At 51.2% G+C, this 17,047-nt stretch overlaps 1 protein-coding gene across 2 annotated transcripts in view; it reads right to left on the bottom strand.

Moving 5' to 3' along the window:
* LOC101932961 (basic proline-rich protein-like) overlaps positions 1-17,047 on the bottom strand; it is a 146,852-nt gene that overhangs the window by 17,263 nt on the left and 112,542 nt on the right. The gene's annotated exons all lie outside the window — the stretch shown is intronic.

Here is a 17,047-nt window from a genome sequence, read left to right as displayed (position 1 = left end):
GACTTGTTTGCTTACATCACAAGACCTGAGCAAACACCTACCCTTCTACCTCTAACAATGCAGGCTGCATTTCAAAGCTCTATTTATTTAAAGATCTTCCTAACCAGTCTTTAAAGTTCGGCCATGGGTCAGGTCAGTTAATTAACTCTTTCTGGCCCTGTCACCTTCCAATGAGATATGATATTACACTCATAAAGTCACAGGGAGGGAGTGCAGAATGCAGGAGGGGCTCAGGTCAGGGGGTTGGGGGGCAGTGGGGGGCATGGCTCAGTTTCTACCAGCCAAGCCACATTCCAGGGAAGGCTCCGATGTGAACTGGCATCTTCAAGTGCATTGTTGGCTTAAGTGGTTTTTGATTGGGCACTTAATGTGCACTTTTCTCAGGAAGCTGACCAAATGCTCTACTAGGCTAGTTAAAATCAAGCCAGTACACAGCCAATATTCATAACTTCGAATATGAAAATGGTACATGCATTCAAATAGGAGGAATAGATTCAGTAGATCAGAACCTTTACAGAGATATGTTACATGGCATACGTAGCATAAAACATATTCCATAAAGCCTTATGGGGGGCACCGTCACAATGGGAGTTGCGATAGCTGACATGAGAGGTCAGGGCTATGATAATGGTGCCAACATGAGAGGAAAGAACAGAGGAGTGCAGACACGGATCTGAGAGTTAAACCCTGGAGCTTTTATTGTCCCATGCAGTTCTCATTCACTGAGCTTGGTGGTCAGTGATGCAGCATCAGCTGCTAGTGAGGCTGCTGGTTTTTTTAATGTAAGTCAAAGCATCTCTGTATTTTTCTCTGCATCAACTCATCAATGGCAAATTTTGAAGCAACATCTGGGAACATCTGACACTGAAACCACTGAGTGCCACATGATGGGAAAGTCGAGTAGAGGTGATAAAACCGATCAAACACCAAATTGGGAAGATAGATGATGCCATAGTTGCCATTATGGAGGATAATGCTATGACAGGAACTGTTCGTGGGAGAACAGTGGCAGAGGGAAATGGAATCACCAGACACATACATAACTTCAAACTTCTGTGTGGCTTAGTGTTGTGGCATGACATACTGTTTGAAATAAATGTTGTAAGCAAGAGACTCCAAGGTGTTGACCTTGATATATCTGGAACAATGGAACAACTAGACATAGCGAAGTCATACCTACAGTCTTACCGGTCAGATGAGGGATTTCAAAACATTCTGAAGAGTGCACAGAAGCTGGCAGAGGAACTTCACACTGAAGCGATTTTCCACCCATTCAAGAATACAAGAGTCACCAAAGAAGAAGACCTTTTAATTACAAGGCACGGGATAATCTCATAAGAGACCCCAAACAACAATTCAAAATTGAATTCTTTAACCAGGTGCTAGACTGTGCAACACAGTCAGTTGAAGAACGTTTCATGCAGCTCAAGGAACACCGTAATATATTTGGGATGTTGTATGATATTCCAAAACTCCTCACTATACCCGAAGAAGACCTACACCAGCAATGCAGGGCACTAGAGACAGTGTTGACACATGATGACATGCGCGATATTGATGCGAGTGATTTAGGGGATGAACTGAAAGCCCTTTCAAGACACATTTCAGCAGGATCAACTCCAAAGGCTGTTCTGGAATATATGTGCACAAATAAGATGACCACCCTCTTTCCAAATGCTTTTGTTGCTCTGCGCATACTTCTAACACTTCCTGTAACAGTTGCCAGTGAAGAACGCAGCTTCTCCAAGCTGAAGTTAATAAAAACACATCTACGCTCCACAATGACACAGGAGAGGCTGGTCGGCCTTGAAACCATCTCAGTAGAGCATGAGCTGGCCCAGACTGTGGACCTTCAGCAGGAAGCAGTTCAAATCTTTGCGACCAAGAAGGCCAGGAAAGCACCACTTTGATTATTCAAACAGATAAAAATGCCAGTGTTTACTATGCAGACAAGACAAGTTACATTTGCTGTTCAGGCGTTTGAAAGTTAAGAGTTACTTACAATTTTTGAACAAGGCATTTTAAGTTGTTAGTTCTCCTTTATTGGGATAGGTAGCAGAGCAGTACCATGAGAGGAGTAGAACAGGAAGAAGGCAGAATTAACATCTTTCAAAGTTTTGGCCCGAGCGAGGGGACATGGGGGCGTCATTTGAGCTCCCCGCCTCAGGTGCCAAAATGTTGTGGGCCGGCCCTGCTCCTGTGTGTGCGTGTGTGTGGGGGGCAGAATTGTGATTAGGGGTGTCGGTGCTTCCCCTCCTCATAGCCGTGTGTGTGGGGTGTGTGTATGTGTGTGTGACGGCAGCGTGTTCACATGGCGGAAGGGCAATGGGGGTCACTCCTCCCTGCACACACTCGGGGCCCCCACTGAGCTCAGCACAAGGAGGGGCCCTGGCAGCCTCCCCCGTCCCATTCCTTTGTCCAGGCAAACCTGGTTTGGCAGCGTGGGGTCCCCTGGGCACCCCCCAGGAGCCTGACACCCTCTCACACATCCCAGGCTGGGCAGGGGCCACTTTCCCAATGCGGGGGGGGGGGGCGCTCTCTCCCACACAGCTGGAGCCGGCTGCCCTAGGGTGGAGCGTGGGGCGGGGAACGGGCAGGGAGCTGCTGGCTCTGGGTGGGAGCGGCTGCAGCAGCAGGCAGCCTGCACATGGGGCAGGGCCCTGATGGGCGCTGGGGCATTGGTCTCCCCCTCGCCCCACGCTCTACGGGCACCTGGATCACCCCCCGGTGCCATCGGGGCGCTGCCCTCGCGGCCAGCCCAGCTCCGTGGCAGGACACCACGCGGCGCGCCCGGCTCGGGGTCTACTTGTGCCTCTTTATTACGGAGCAGTTTGTACATTTATAAAACGGGGACTCGCATCTCTGACATTCAGCAGAACAATGGGGTGACTGCGCCCCTCCCCCAGGACCTCGCCCCTCACAGGCTCCAGGGTTGTGTGTGTCTGTCTGTCCATCCCCCTTGGACCGCATGGCCACATGCTTCTGTCTGTCCATCCCCCAGGGGCCGCATGTGTCTGTCTGTCCATCCCCCAGGGTCCACATGGCCATGTGCATCTGTCTATGCGTCCCTCTCGGACCGCATGGCCACATGCTTCTGTCTGTCCGTCCCCCAGGAACCCTATTCCTGTTATCTGTCTGTCCATCCCCCAGGGACTGCATGGCCATGTGCGTCTATCTGTCCGTCCTCCAGGGACCGCATGGCTGTTGGTATCTCTCTGTCCATCCCCTGGGGGCTGCATGGCTGTGTGCGTCTGTCTGTCTGTGCCTCCTCCCTCCACCCCCACACACAGGCCGGCGGGAGCTGCCCACACTGCTGCTCACCTCATAGATGACCCCTCACTCTTCTCTTTGGGGGGCAGGGATAGCTCAGTACTTTGAACATTGGCCTGCTAAACCCAGGGTTATGAGTTCAATCCTTAAGGGGGCCACTTAGGGATCTGGGGCAAAATTAGTACTTGGTCCTGCTAGTGAAGGCAGGGGGCTAAACTCAATGACCTTTCAAGGTCCCTTCCAGTTCTAGGAGATGGGATATCTCCATTATTTATTTATTTATTATTTCTCTTCAGCAGACTAAATAGGCCCAGTTCCCTCAGCCTCTCCTCATAAGTCATGTGCCCCGGCCCCCTGATCCTTTTCATTGCCTTCCACTGGACTTAGATTTCCAAGACTTGAGTTTTTTTCTCAGTTTCAAAGTCTTTCCACTAACTTTCAGGGCCCCTGTTGCCTCTTCCTGGCTGGACAATGGATGGGACTTGAAGTTAGTTAGGAGATAAGATCGGGAGAGCTGGCAATCTTGGGGCTCAGCCTTTTGCTTTGAAAACGTGCATTTCCTGTCATTCAGCTGTGAACGTGGCAGCAGCCGCAGTGGGGCACTAGCCAGCTGTGGGAGGCCAAAAGTAAAACCTCACTGCCCAGAAATCAGCTGGTTTATTTGAAAGGGTGGGTCTGCCTGGGTGGGGTGGAGTCAGGGCGAGGTCGACGTTTGTTTGTCTGTTAATGGCACCAGGAACCAGTGACAGTAGGTTTATAATTAACTAACAAATCTTTAAGTGCAAGTTGGCAAATAACACAACCATTGTGTATTTGTTTGTGCTGTGGTGGCATCTGCGGAGGCCCCAGTTGGGCTCAGGGCTCCTCTGCGCCGGGTGCTGCACAGACACTGGGAGACCCGGTCCCTGCCCCACAGAGCTCACGGGCTAGTTGAAACCAAAAGACAAGGAGAGAGTGATGGAAATGGGAATCAGTTCCCACGGTTACGGTGGTCAGCTGGGTGCACAGCTCGATAGTTCACATTTAAACCTGAATCTCTGGCTCCCAAGCCACCGCCAGGCCTGGGGGAGCTGGGTGCTTACCAGCTGGGCGGCAGCAGTGGGGCTGGAGCGGGGATTGACCAAGTGGCACGTGGAAGCATTGTGGGGAGGGGACGTGGGTTGTAGTTGAATCCCCTGGGCAGGTTAGTTAGTAGGTCTCAGTGTCCCCTGGAGCAGGGCTGCCAGAGTTACTAGATAGGTTCAGCAGCTGTTTCTGATGCTGGAAAGTTTCCATTCAGGGCTAGCGGTCTTGCAGAGGTGCATCTGCTGTGAAAGTTGTGTCCCAAAAGCTGTACCGCTCTGGGACAGTGGTTTCTGTTGGTGGAGGAAGGAGGGCTAAGAGGGGTCCCATCCCCCCTTCCTGGTTTTTGTACTTGCTCAAAGTTCCCTAGGCCGGGATGCCATGGCCTGAGTGCATTTAAGCAGTGGTCCTGTACTGAGTCAGCACCACTGTGGCCAGAGGAGGGTCCCCACCTGACTGGTATTTGACCAGCCTGGCCCGTTTTTTTTTACTGAGTTGCCAGAAAAATAATTTAATCTGCCAGGGTTTTTTACGTGGGACTAAAGAAGTGCATTGTTCTCACAACAGACTGGGGTAGCTAATGTTCAAAGTTTCTGTGCCCAGGTAACGATGCTGCATGTTCCCCCTTCCGCCGTTTCAGCCATAACAGATCAAACCTGTTGAAAATACAGCCGCCGTCTGCCCAGCACCACGCAAGCGACTGCACATGTGGGGCCTCGGGGTGGAGGTGTCATCACTTATCCCAGTTCTTAGCAATTTCACCTCTAATGACTTCATCGGGCAGCACCACTGTCTCCTCTGGAACCAGCCCTAAGGCCCAGCACTCCACCCCATGGTGAGTTCAGCTCCAGGGGTCCCCGAGAAGAGATCAGAACTTTTAACTACGTCTCTCTAGACTTATTTCTGGATCTGAGTCCGGACCGGCTTCAGGGGAGAGAGGGAGCTACGGTGGGACCTCGGGGTGGAGCATGGGCCAGGCCATGGCCGGATTGGGGGCGGCTTAGCCTGACCTGGCCTATGATATCTGCCACCCCTGCTCAGTGTCTACTGAGATTGGAATCTGCAGCCTGTCTCCAAAGCAGAGGTGCCAATTCCAATACTTCCTGGGGGGACAAATTCCAGTCCCTGCCCCTCCCCTGGCAGAGACCCCTTCTGGTCCCTGCTCTTCCCCCCATCCCCATTGGCCGGGGAGTCTCCCCTCTGCTTTACCCACAGGGCATCAGCGGGTGGCGCCAGGAGTTGAGTTCTCTGCAGGGTCCCTGCACTCTGCTGGACAGGACGAGCCCCATGCACCAGTTCGCAGCACCATTGGGCTGGGCTGGGCTGGGCTGGGCTGGATGGAAGGGCGTCCGGGCCAATTTCAGTGATGTTGCAACCCTGCGAGTGGTCTCCAGCCAAGTCAAATTACTGTAGCGTTAGGACTGTGAAGCCAGAGCGACCCTCCAGACCGCTCCGGCGTAGCGTTACCACCATTGAAATGCAAAAAACCCAGCCCCCCACCCCCAAAGCAAGCCCACCGCAACCCCATCCTCCAGGCCTCTCTGCAACTTCCCCTTCAACAGCCGTCTAGAGAGATAAGGCAGATAGCTACAACTGAGAACATCGCAGGTCTCCTCACTCACGTGAGTCAAACCCTCTCGCACGCACATGTGCAGTCACTTGCGTGGTGCTGGGCAGACGGCTGCTGTATTTTCTACAAGTGTAAGCAGAGTCAGAACGGGCTCTCCCCTGACATGTGGTGGTGAGCTGTGGAAAAGGACCTCAGGGGCTGATCTCATTTGCATGGGCCCACCCACCCTGCCTAGCATGATGGACTGCTGGCCTAAATGGTCACTTTGGCTGCTGTGGGACCCCCAGTCTCTTTGTTATTGGGGCAGCAGTAATGGAGGGTTGTTATCCCGGTTGTGTGAATTGTAATGTGAACTGTACTTGACATTTTATGAAGGAGGGACTCGACCTCAACTTAGTAGTACTCGCTAGTGAAGGGACATGGGTTCCAAAGCACTATGAGGGGCATGTCTGGGATAGTGGTTCTGGCCACAAACACTATTTTGGCTTCTTGTGCCATAGTGCTCATAAAGCTAATTTTGAGTCAGGTTAGGTGCTGCAATCACTGATTCCTAGATCTAAGCTTTAGACCTGCTTTGGGCGAGTGGTTCTGAGTACGCCAGCATTGAGGGCCCCCTACTAAGAGCTGGAATCCCTGAGAGCTGTGTTAAGAGTGGGGAGCTTGACAACAAGTTGTGAGCAGCTAGGAGGATGGTTAGTGGAGGGGAGTGGATAGCGAAGAGGCACACGGGGTGGAGAGGAGCGGATAGCAGGGCAGCTGGCAGGGGTGCAGCTGGTGGTGAAGACTGCAGCTGAACCCCGCGGAGAGGTCTGGCGATCGATCATCCGTCAATCCGAACAGCGGACCATGTAAGCTGCCCCCCCCCCATACCTCCCCCCACTTCCACCCAGGCTGGGAGGTGAACTCTGCAGATGAACTTCTGAACTCTGGGGGCTGCACTGACCAAGGACAGAAACTGTGGGTGGGGTGACTGTTGGGTTGCTGGATTTAAGACCTCGAGGGGAAAAGGACACTGCCAAACTTACTTGGGGGTGGGTCTTTTGCTCATGGTTTGTGTTATGAATCCTGTTTGTGGTGTTTACCCACATAATGCCGCATTGTTTCCCTCCTTTATTAAAAGGCTATTGCTACACTCAGACTCTGTGCTTGCGAGAGGGGAAGTATTGCCTCTTAGAGGCACCCGGGGGGTGTTGTGTAATTGTGCCAGGTCACTGGGTGGGGGCTCGAGCCGGTTTTGCATTGCGTTATTGAAACGGAACCCCTAGATACTGAACCCGGCCCTTGTTGCTGCCAACTCTGACAGGCAGGAGGGTAACACATGTTTGATCTGTTATCACTTAAACTGCGGAAGGGGGAACATGCAGCATCGTTAGCTCGGCACAGAAACTTTGAACATTAGCTATCCCAGTCTGTTGTGAGAATAATGCACATCTAAAGTAAAGCATTTGATACGGTTTCACATGACCTTCTCATCAATAAACTAGGGAAATACAACCTAGATGGGGCTACTCTAAGGTGGGTGCAAAACTGGCTGGAAAACCGTCTTCAGAGAGTCGTTATTAACCAGTGGGTTCCGCAGGGATCGGTTCTGGGTCCGGTTCTGTTCAATGTCGTCAGCAACAATTTAGATCAGGGCATAGAGAGTGCTTCCTGCCTCCACCGCCGGTGAGTGCGGGCCCGACCCCTTCTGCCGGCTCCAGTACCCCGCTAATCCCGCGGGCCACGTTGCTCGGGGGAGGGGGCCTGGGGAAAGGGGTGGAATGGGGGTGGGGTGGTGGTGGAGCAGGGGCAGGAAGCGGTGGGGCAGGGGGGCATGTGAGAAGGGGTGGGGTGGGGGTGGGGTGGTGGCGGAGCAGGGTCAGGAAGAGGTGGGGCAGGGGGGCATGGGAGAAGGTGGGGTGGGGGTGGGGGGGTGGAGGAGCAGGGTCAGGAAGAGGTGGGGCAGGGGGGCATGGGAGAAGGTGGGGTGGGGGTGGGGGGGTGGGGGAGCAGGGGCAGGAAGAGGTGGGGCAGGGGGGCATGGGAGAAGGTGGGGTGGGGGTGGCGGGGCTCACTTTGTTGGTCGCAAGGCGGAGGGGAACGAGTGGTCTGGATGCTGTAACCGAATAAATCACTTCTTACCACTCCACCCGGCTTCGTCCATCATTCGGCCCTGCAACAGGCATCATGAAATTTGGTGCCCCAAATTACATGGTGCCCAATGCAGCCGCGTATTCTGCGTATGCCTAAGGATGGCCCTGGGTCAGGGTGGTGAAAAACTGGAATAAATTGCCTAGGGAGGTTGTGGAATCTCCATCTCTGGAGATATTTAAGAGCAGGCTGGATAGACATCTATCAGGGATGAGTTAGATTAGGAGTCTCAAACACGCGGCCTGGGGGCCGCATCTGGCCCACGGGGTTATTTTCTGCGGCCCGCGAGCTCCTCACGCCCCCCCCGCATTTACCTAGAGCGGCTCGGGCCCGACACGCAGCGGGGGCAGGGCAGGCTCCCTGCCTGCCCTGAGCCCCATGCCGCACCTTGCACTCTGACCCCCTGCCCTGAAACCCCTGCTGCACCCTGCACAGCTCCCCCCACTACCCTGAGCCCCCTGTCACACCCCTCCTGCACCCTGACCCCCTGCCGCACCCCTCACCTCTCCTGCACCCCACACCCCAACTCCCTGCCCTGAGCCCCTGCCACACCCCACACCCCTCTTGTACCCCCTGGGGGCAGGGAGGGGGCGGAGTTGGGGTGGGGATTTTGGGGAAGGGGTTGGAATGGGGGCAGGGAATGGGCGGGGCCTCATGGAAGGGGTGGAGTGGGGGCGGGGCTGAGGGCGGCACGCCGGGAGGTGTCAGTAATGCAGCTCTCGGGCCAATGTACTAGTTCTCATGTGGCCCTTGTCGTCATTTGAGTTTGAGATCCCTGAGCTAGATGGTGCTTGGTCCTACTGTGAGGGCAGGGGACTGGACTCAATGATCTCTCAAGGTCCCTTCCAGTTCTAGGATTCTATGATCTTTAGACCCACATAAAAAACCCTGGCAGATTAAATTATTTCCCTTGCAAACTCACAAATCCATAAAAAAATGGGGCCAGGCTGGTCAAATACTAGCCAGGTGGTGACCCTACTCCTGACTCAGTTCAGGACCACTGCTTAAAAGCGTTCAGGCCCATTCCGGCTGAGGGAACTTTGAGCAAGTACAGAAAACGGGGGGGGGGGGGGGGTGGTACAGAGCGGTACAGGTTTGGGACTCAGCCTTCACAGCAGATGCACCTCTGCAAAACTGCTAGTCCTTAATGTATCAGAGGGGTAGCCGTGTTAGTCTGAATCTGTAAAAAGCAACAGAGGGTCCTGTGGCACCTTTGAGACTAACAGAAGTATTGGGAGCATAAGCTTTCGTGGGTAAGAACCTCACTTCTTCAGATGCAAGTCCTTAATGGAAACTTTCCAGCATCAGAAACAGCTGCTGAACCTATCTAGTAACTCTGGCAGCCCTGCTCCAGGGGACACTGAGACTTTCTAACTAACCTGCCCAGGGGATTCAACTACAGTCCACGTCCCCTCCCCACAATGCTTCCACGTGCCACTTGGTCAATCCCCGCTCCAGGCCCACTGCTGCCGCCCAGCTGGTAAGCACCCAGCTCCCCCAGGCCTGGCGGTGGCTTGGGAGCCAGAGATTCAGGTTTAAATGTGAACTATCGAGCTGTGCACCCAGCTGACCACCGTAACCGTGGGAACTGATTCCCATTTCCATCACTCTCTCCTTGTCTTTTGGTTTCAACTAGCCCGTGAGCTCTGTGGGGCAGGGACCGGGTCTCCCAGTGTCTGTGCAGCACCCGGCGCAGAGGAGCCCTGAGCCCAACTGGGGCCTCCGCAGATGCCACCACAGCACAAACAAATACACAATGGTTGTGTTATTTGCCAACTTGCACTTAAAGATTTGTTAGTTAATTATAAACCTACTGTCACTGGTTCCTGGTGCCATTAACAGACAAACAAACATCGACCTCGCCCTGACTCCACCCCACCCAGACAGACCCACCCTTTCAAATAAACCAGCTGATTTCTGTGCAGTGAGGTTTTACTTTTGGCTTCCCACAGCTGGCTAGTGCCCCACTGCGGCTGCTGTCACGTTCACAGCTGACTTACAGGAAATACATGTTTTCAAAGCCAAAGGCTGAGCCCCAAGATTGCCAACTCTCCTGATCTTATCACTGTTCTCCTGCTGTGACACGCAGGGTCCAGACACCCCAAGGGGAGAACGGGGGGGTCTGAACCCCCAGGAGGGAGCAGCTGACCCAACTGGTGTGTGCAATGTTAGCGTATATAAAATACATCTGGTGAGATCAGTTATGAACACTTGTAATGTTCTGAGCAGGGTGGTCATTAGGAGCTCTGTACAGACCGTGGGGCTGAGCCTGTGTGTCCCTGTTTACCAAGTGACCTCTCCTCTGCAGCTTGTGTCATCTGTACATTTTACAGGGATTTTTGATTTTTTTGAGGTTATTGATAAAAAACAACAACAACTGATTGCTCTGAGACACCCCTGGAAACAGCCCAGCTCCATTACGATTCCCCCTTTACAGTTACATGAAGACCTATCAGTCAGGCAGCTTTCAGGCCATTCAACATGTCCCAGGTCAATTTTATATTGTTCTAGATTTGTACTAAAAATGTTGTGTGGTGCCAGGTCAAAGTAGAATCTGTCAACACTATTACGTTTATTAACCAAACTCATGATCCCATCAAAAAAAAGATCAAGTTAGTCTGACAAGATCTATTTTCCGTAACCCCAGGTTGATTGGCATTAATTATATTATCCTCCTTTAATTCTTAATAGAATCCTGCATCAGCTGCTCCACTATCTTTCCTGGCATCAATGTCAGACTGACAGGCCTATAATTACCCAGCTCATCCTTTTAAAAATATTCCATTTCACCCCTTTTAAGTATTGGCACAACATTAGCCTTCTTCCAGTTTTCTGGAACTTCCCCAGTGCTCCAAGACTTATTGAAAAATCAACATTAATGTTCCAGCAAGCTCCTCAGCCAACTCTTTTAAAACTCTTGGATGCAGGGTATTTGGACCTTCGATTTACAAATGTCTAACCTTAGTAGCTGCTGTTTAACATCCTCCTGAGGTACTAGTAGAAAAGTATTTTCATCATCATACACTATGACGACACCATCTTTTTTCCCCCAAACACAGAACAGAAATATTTATTGAACACTTCTGCCTTTTCTTTTGATAATTCTACCTTTTCCATCTAGGAAAGGACCAATCTCATTATCAGGATTCTTTTTGTTCCTCATATACTTAAAAAAAACCTATTCTTATTATTATCCTTAATTCAGCTGGCCTTAGATGTCTCCTTATGTCCCTTGGCTTCTCTGATCAATTTTCTACAGTTCCTAACATCTGACATATTAATTACCATCAATTTCCCATTTCTTCTATTTGTTTATAGATATAGAGAGAGACTGTCAGTTCCCCTCTTATCCAGGCCATTTTTTAACCAGCACAGCCTTCTTCCTCAATTGTGGGGTTGTTTCAGAGTAGCAGCCGTGTTAGTCTGCATCTGCAAAAAGAAGAACAGGAGTACTTGTGGCACCTTAGAGACTAACAAATTTATTAGAGCATAAGCTTTCGTGGACTACAGCCCACTTCTGTTGGTTTTTTTTTGCATATCTACTAAAGTAATTTTGTTTAGGTTTTTTCCACTTTTAAATGAAAGCCAAGATCCTCACATCATCCCTTGAGTGGGGAGGAAGGGGGAGAGGAGCTGGGTTTTTAAGACAAACACTAACTAGTGGGTGTGATGTTTTGGGGATCACCAGACCAGTGTGTGGTTCTGTCACCACCTGCCTTGTAACAGCCAGTGCCTTAGCGCTGTGCTGCGATGGCACCGAGCCCTGACCCCAGCAGCCAGCCCACAGGCACCGAGGTCTCCCCCTGGCTTCTACCAGCCTAGCTACTCCTTGCAGGGTGACCCCAACAGACCTTCCTGTCCCAAGTGTCCCTGTCACGGTGGGGATCACCTGGGAGTTCTTTCTCACCTATGGCACAGACCACACCCACTCCAGGGCTCCTTCATCACCACGGTGCTTTATTGGGCTGTGCCAGTGGCCAGCGCCTGTGGTGCTGCTTACAAAGTTACACGTCCCAGCCAGCTCCCCCACCTCCTTCTGTGGGACGGGAACAGAACTAGCAGCAGCCATCTCTGCCCTGCTTGGAGGGTCCCGGTCCCCCTGCTTCCAGGGCTTTCTTCCTCTCCATTTATCTGCTCCCAGGACCTGGGGTTCTTTCCCCCTCTAATTAGCCCTTCAGCTGTAGCTCCATTTGTTAATTGATCCTCTAATTGGGTCTCAATTAACGTATATTGGTGGGGATTGGAGTGACTGAGTCAGTCCCCGTTACACTCCCCAAATCCATCTACCCTGAGTTCAGACACACGGACTCTTCCCCTCTGGGTTGTCACCCCCGAATGTGTGAAACCAGCCCCCCTCCACCCCATTATCAGTTCACCGTGACACGTGCTCTGCACAGTTTGCACAACAGAAACCTGCTTGGGGTCAAATTAATAAAGGTTCTTTAACAGAAAAATCACAGATTCCAAGACAAAATAGGGAGGGGACGCAACACATACAAGTCACACAGGAAATGAATATAAAGACCCAACCTCAGGCCTTACACTCCCGGATTAGCTAGGCTGTATTACAAAAGGGAATTTATCTACTGGTTTCCCAGCATGCTACCCCCCATCCCGCATCCTAGAGGGGATCTAGTGTTTCACAGGCAATAACCCCCTTAGACGCTGGCCCTCAGGTTCTGGACACCCGTCACTTCACAGCCCTCCCCTTTTAAGGGTTTGCAATTCTTTTCTCTTTCTCTCAGAGGATGGAGATTCCTGGTTACACGGAGTGGGGGCACCTCCCTCCATTCTTAGATTTCCAAGACTGGGTTTTTTTTCCCAGTAACTTCCAGGGCCCCCCATTGCCTCTTCCTGGCTGGACAATGAATGGGAACTTGATGTTAGTTTTGTCTAAACAGCTAGTCTGCGGCAGCCCCTCCCTGCTGGGAGGTGCACTTGGAATGGTGGTACAGATCACGAGCGAAGCCTTCTCTGTACAGGGACACACGGACTCAGCACCATGGTCTGTACAGAGCTCCTAATGACCACCCAGCTCAGAACATTACAAGTGTTCATCACAGACCTCACCTGACATATTTTATACCCACTAACGTTGCAGACACCAACTGCTCCCTCCTGGGGGTTCAGAGCCCCCCCGTTCTCCCCTTGGGGTGGCTGGACCCTGCGTGTCACAGCAGGAGAACAGTGATAAGATCAGGAGAGCTGGTGATCTTGGGGCTCAGCCTTTGACTTTGAAAACGTGTATTTCCTGTCATGCAGCTGTGAACGTAGCAGCAGCCGCAGTGGGGCACTAGCCAGCTGTGGGAGGCCAAAAGTAAAACCTCACTGCCCAGAAATCAGCTGGTTTATTTGAAAGGGTGGGTCTGCCTGGGTGGGGTGGAGTCAGTTCACGGCAATGTTTGTCTGTAAGCGGTGCTGTCACGGAGTATTGGGGGACTCAGGGCCCTGCACCCCCGGCTTCCTGCGATTCACCATGACTCTCAGCCAGCCAGTAAAGCAGAAGGTTTATTTGGATGACAGGAATACAGTCCAAGACAGGTCTTGCAGGCACAGACAGCAGGACCCCCTCAGTTAAGTCCAGCTTGGGGTCCCAGGGCATCCCAGCCCACCCCCCTTTGGGGGGGGGGTCAGAGCCATCTCTGCCTCCCAGCCATCTCTCCAGCTCGCTTCCAGCACTCTGCCTTCAGCGACCCCTCCCACAGCCTTTGTTCAGTTTCCCAGGCTAAGGAGTCACCTGGCCGCCAACCCCTTCCTGGGTTCTCATGTTACACATTCAGGTATGCGCCCTCGGGCAGACTCCCATCCCGCAATGCAGACTATCCCAGCCACACTCCCCTGTCAGCATTCACAGACCATAGTGAGAACAGGCCCAGTTCGTCACAGGCGCCAACCATTGTGTAGTCGTTTGTGCTGTGGTAGACAAGATTTTTTTACCTTATCAAACTCTTCCTGAGATGCCTTCACACATATGACGTTGTTAATTTAATCTTTTTCATAGAGCTGTGATTGCAGATACAGTCACTGAACCCCCTCCCCCCACCTTCTGTAACAGTTTGCCAGACCTATGAAAGATTGGACCTGTTTTGTGGTTGGGGTACAGGCCTATTTGCAATGGCTTCAACTTTGAAGGGATCAGGGGATATTTGACACTGCTCTTCCCCCAGACCCAACCCTAAGGAACTCTGGCTTCTCCAATTTTACACTTAGAGGCTTCTATAGTTTGTCCTCTGGGCTGTCAAAGCTCAAAATCTCCAAGTATTTTTCATGATCAGCCCAGGTGTTGCTAAACACTGTGTTGTTGTCCACATGTGCTATTGCAAAGTTTTGTAAACCATTTAACACTCTGGCATTAATTAACCCAAAGGGTAACATTATGAACTCATAGAGCCCAGTATCAGTGATAAACACAGATTTTTTCTGGGCATCCATATCTAAAGGAATCCGCCAATAACTTCGAGGTAGATCAAAAGAGCTGAGATACTTGCTTTGCTTAAAACGTCCAGCACATCATCAGTTCTAGGCCTGGGACACGCATCTGGTACCGTGACAGACCTGAGCTTTCTATAATCAACACAAAACCATACAGTGCTCCCTTTCTTAGGGGCAGGGCCGGCTCCAGGCACCAGCGAAGGAAGCAGGTGCTTGGGGCGGCCAATACAAAGGGGCGGCGCTCCATCCACTATTGGGGCGACCCTCCGGATCTTTGGCGGCATTTTGGCGGCGAGTCCCTCAGGAACAAAGGACCCGCCGCCAAATTGCCACCAAAGAACGTGCCACCAATCGGCTTTTTTTATTTTTTCTCCCCGCTAATGGGGCGGCAGAAAACCTGGAGCCAGCCCTGCTTAGGGACTCAGACCACAGGTGATGCCCAAGAGCTGTCAGACTCTTTAATTACTCCTCAGTCTAACACGTTTTGCATTTCTGTACGAATTTGTTCCTGCACCTTGCCAGTAGCCCTGTAGGATCTGCTGGGGGGTGGCTCTGGTTCTTCTGTGGTGATTTTATGGGTCAGCAAGTGTGTCTTCCCTGGCTTGAAAACCCTTCTTCGTGTTCTTGCAGCACAGAGAACACCTCTTCCCTTTCAGCTGGTGTTAACACATTCCAGACATTGATGCTTTCCAGAGATGAGTCAGTTTGGCATTCAGCCATCGGATCAATGAGGTTGTGTGCCTCAGTTTCCCCTTGCACACAGCAGAGCATGTTTACCATGGCTTCCCTGCTGTGACAGGCTGTCTGTTTACATGTACTAGCTGTGGGACAGTGTCACCATGAGGCTTTCCAACATGACATGTGTCTTCATTTACCACTTCATTATCTCAAAAGGGCCTTCCCAAGAATTTTGCATTTTGTACTTTTTCACAAGGTTGAACACTAACACTTCTTGGTCAGTGAGACAGGCTTTCTGCCTGTCCTATTGTTTGAAAGCGTTCTCTGCAGCCTCCCTCCCTTCATTTCTCTCTCTCTGTGTAACGGGCTGAACGGCTTTTGCTTTTCTTGGCTGTTTCACAACCTCTCTCACTTTGCGTCTTCTTTAACCAGCCTCCTCTCCCCCCATTTTCTCTAAAAATGCGTGTTCCATTACTAATATTTCATGCCTTTATTTAAAAAAAAACACTTATTTTTCAGACTTTATTTCAAAACAAACTAAATGCATAAATCTTTTTTCTAAAAAATACATGTTCTGTTACTAATATTTAATGTTTTTATTTAAAAAAAATACAATTATTTTTCTCTACTGATGTCTGTCATTCAAACTTTGTTTTAAATCAACTTAAATGCATAAACATTATTTTTTTCTCTATAAAGGTCTGTTAACGTATTTCTAGCTTAACACTTTATTCCTCAGTTTACCAAACTTTATTTAAAATGTGTCAAAAGCCTTGCAAAAGTCCCGGTATATTATGTCCACTGCATTCCCTCATCCACCAACCAGTTACCCTGTCAAAGCAGGAAATCAGGCTGGTTTGGCATGATTTGTTCTTAGTAAATCCAGGCTGGCTGCTAGTGCTCACCCCTCATCCTCCAGATATTTGCAAGTTGAATGTTTTATACATGGCTCTAGTAGCTTCCCAGGTATGGAGGTCAGGCTGACTGGTCTGTAGTTCCTCGGCTCCTCCTTCTCCCCTTTTTAAAGATGGGCACAACATTAGCTCTTCTCCAGTCTTCCAGGACCTCTCCTGTCATCCAGGAGTTTGTATATATCCTTGCCAGTGGCTCCAAGATTTCTTCAGCTAATTCCTTCAAATTGGCCAGAAGATCTGACATGTTCTTTCCTTATCCCGATCTGCATCTCTTCCCCTTTATTGTCTGTGGTAACGTCACTACTCATCCGTCACATGTTATTTTAGTGAGAAGACTGAAGCGAAGTAGGCATTGAGCAGCTCCTGTCATCTTCCTACCCTTTTGCTTCATCTCCCTGCTGAGGGTAACAAAGGCACAGAAAGCTCAACTCCTGCTGGTGTCCTGAAGCCACGCAGGCCCGTGTGCCACTAGCCCTTTACTACAGTGGTGCCAGCTGAACTCATTGCAGAGTAGCGCGGGTGTCACGGAGCCACAGGCCCGGCGCTCCGGAACTGCTGTCTGAAGCCAGCCAGGGCTCTGGGTAGCGTGACTCCCCTCGTGGCACGCTACTGTCCAGGGCAAGGAGCCACTTCGACTATGGCCTTCCTGGGCCTAACCTCGGAGCATTCAGCCCCCTGTTTTCACTAAATGCTTCCTGCAGGGAGTCCACCTGGACAGGACCCCTGGGGAAGCTAGAGGGCCCTGTACTCCACTCCACACTCAGCTGTGACCCTGTGACAAAGTGGGGATTTTCCCCTTGTTGTGTTATATGTGAGCCTGTGTTGTATGTTGTACGTGAGCCTATGTGAGTCTTACTGTTACTCATGAATACTGTGTGTGCCTCAGTTTCCCTGTGTATTGCACCAACGTCTAGGTGGTGGGAATAGGGGAGTGTGACTCCATGGGGGCTGCTCCAGCTGCCTGCACATAGGCTATGGCCCCTTCGTAACC

This window comes from Chrysemys picta, chromosome 11 (assembly GCF_011386835.1).
Source record: "Chrysemys picta bellii isolate R12L10 chromosome 11, ASM1138683v2, whole genome shotgun sequence".
NCBI classification, from domain to species: Eukaryota; Metazoa; Chordata; order Testudines; family Emydidae; genus Chrysemys; species Chrysemys picta.
Note: the sequence above shows the minus strand (reverse complement) of the source record. Positions and strands in the feature narration are given on the sequence as shown.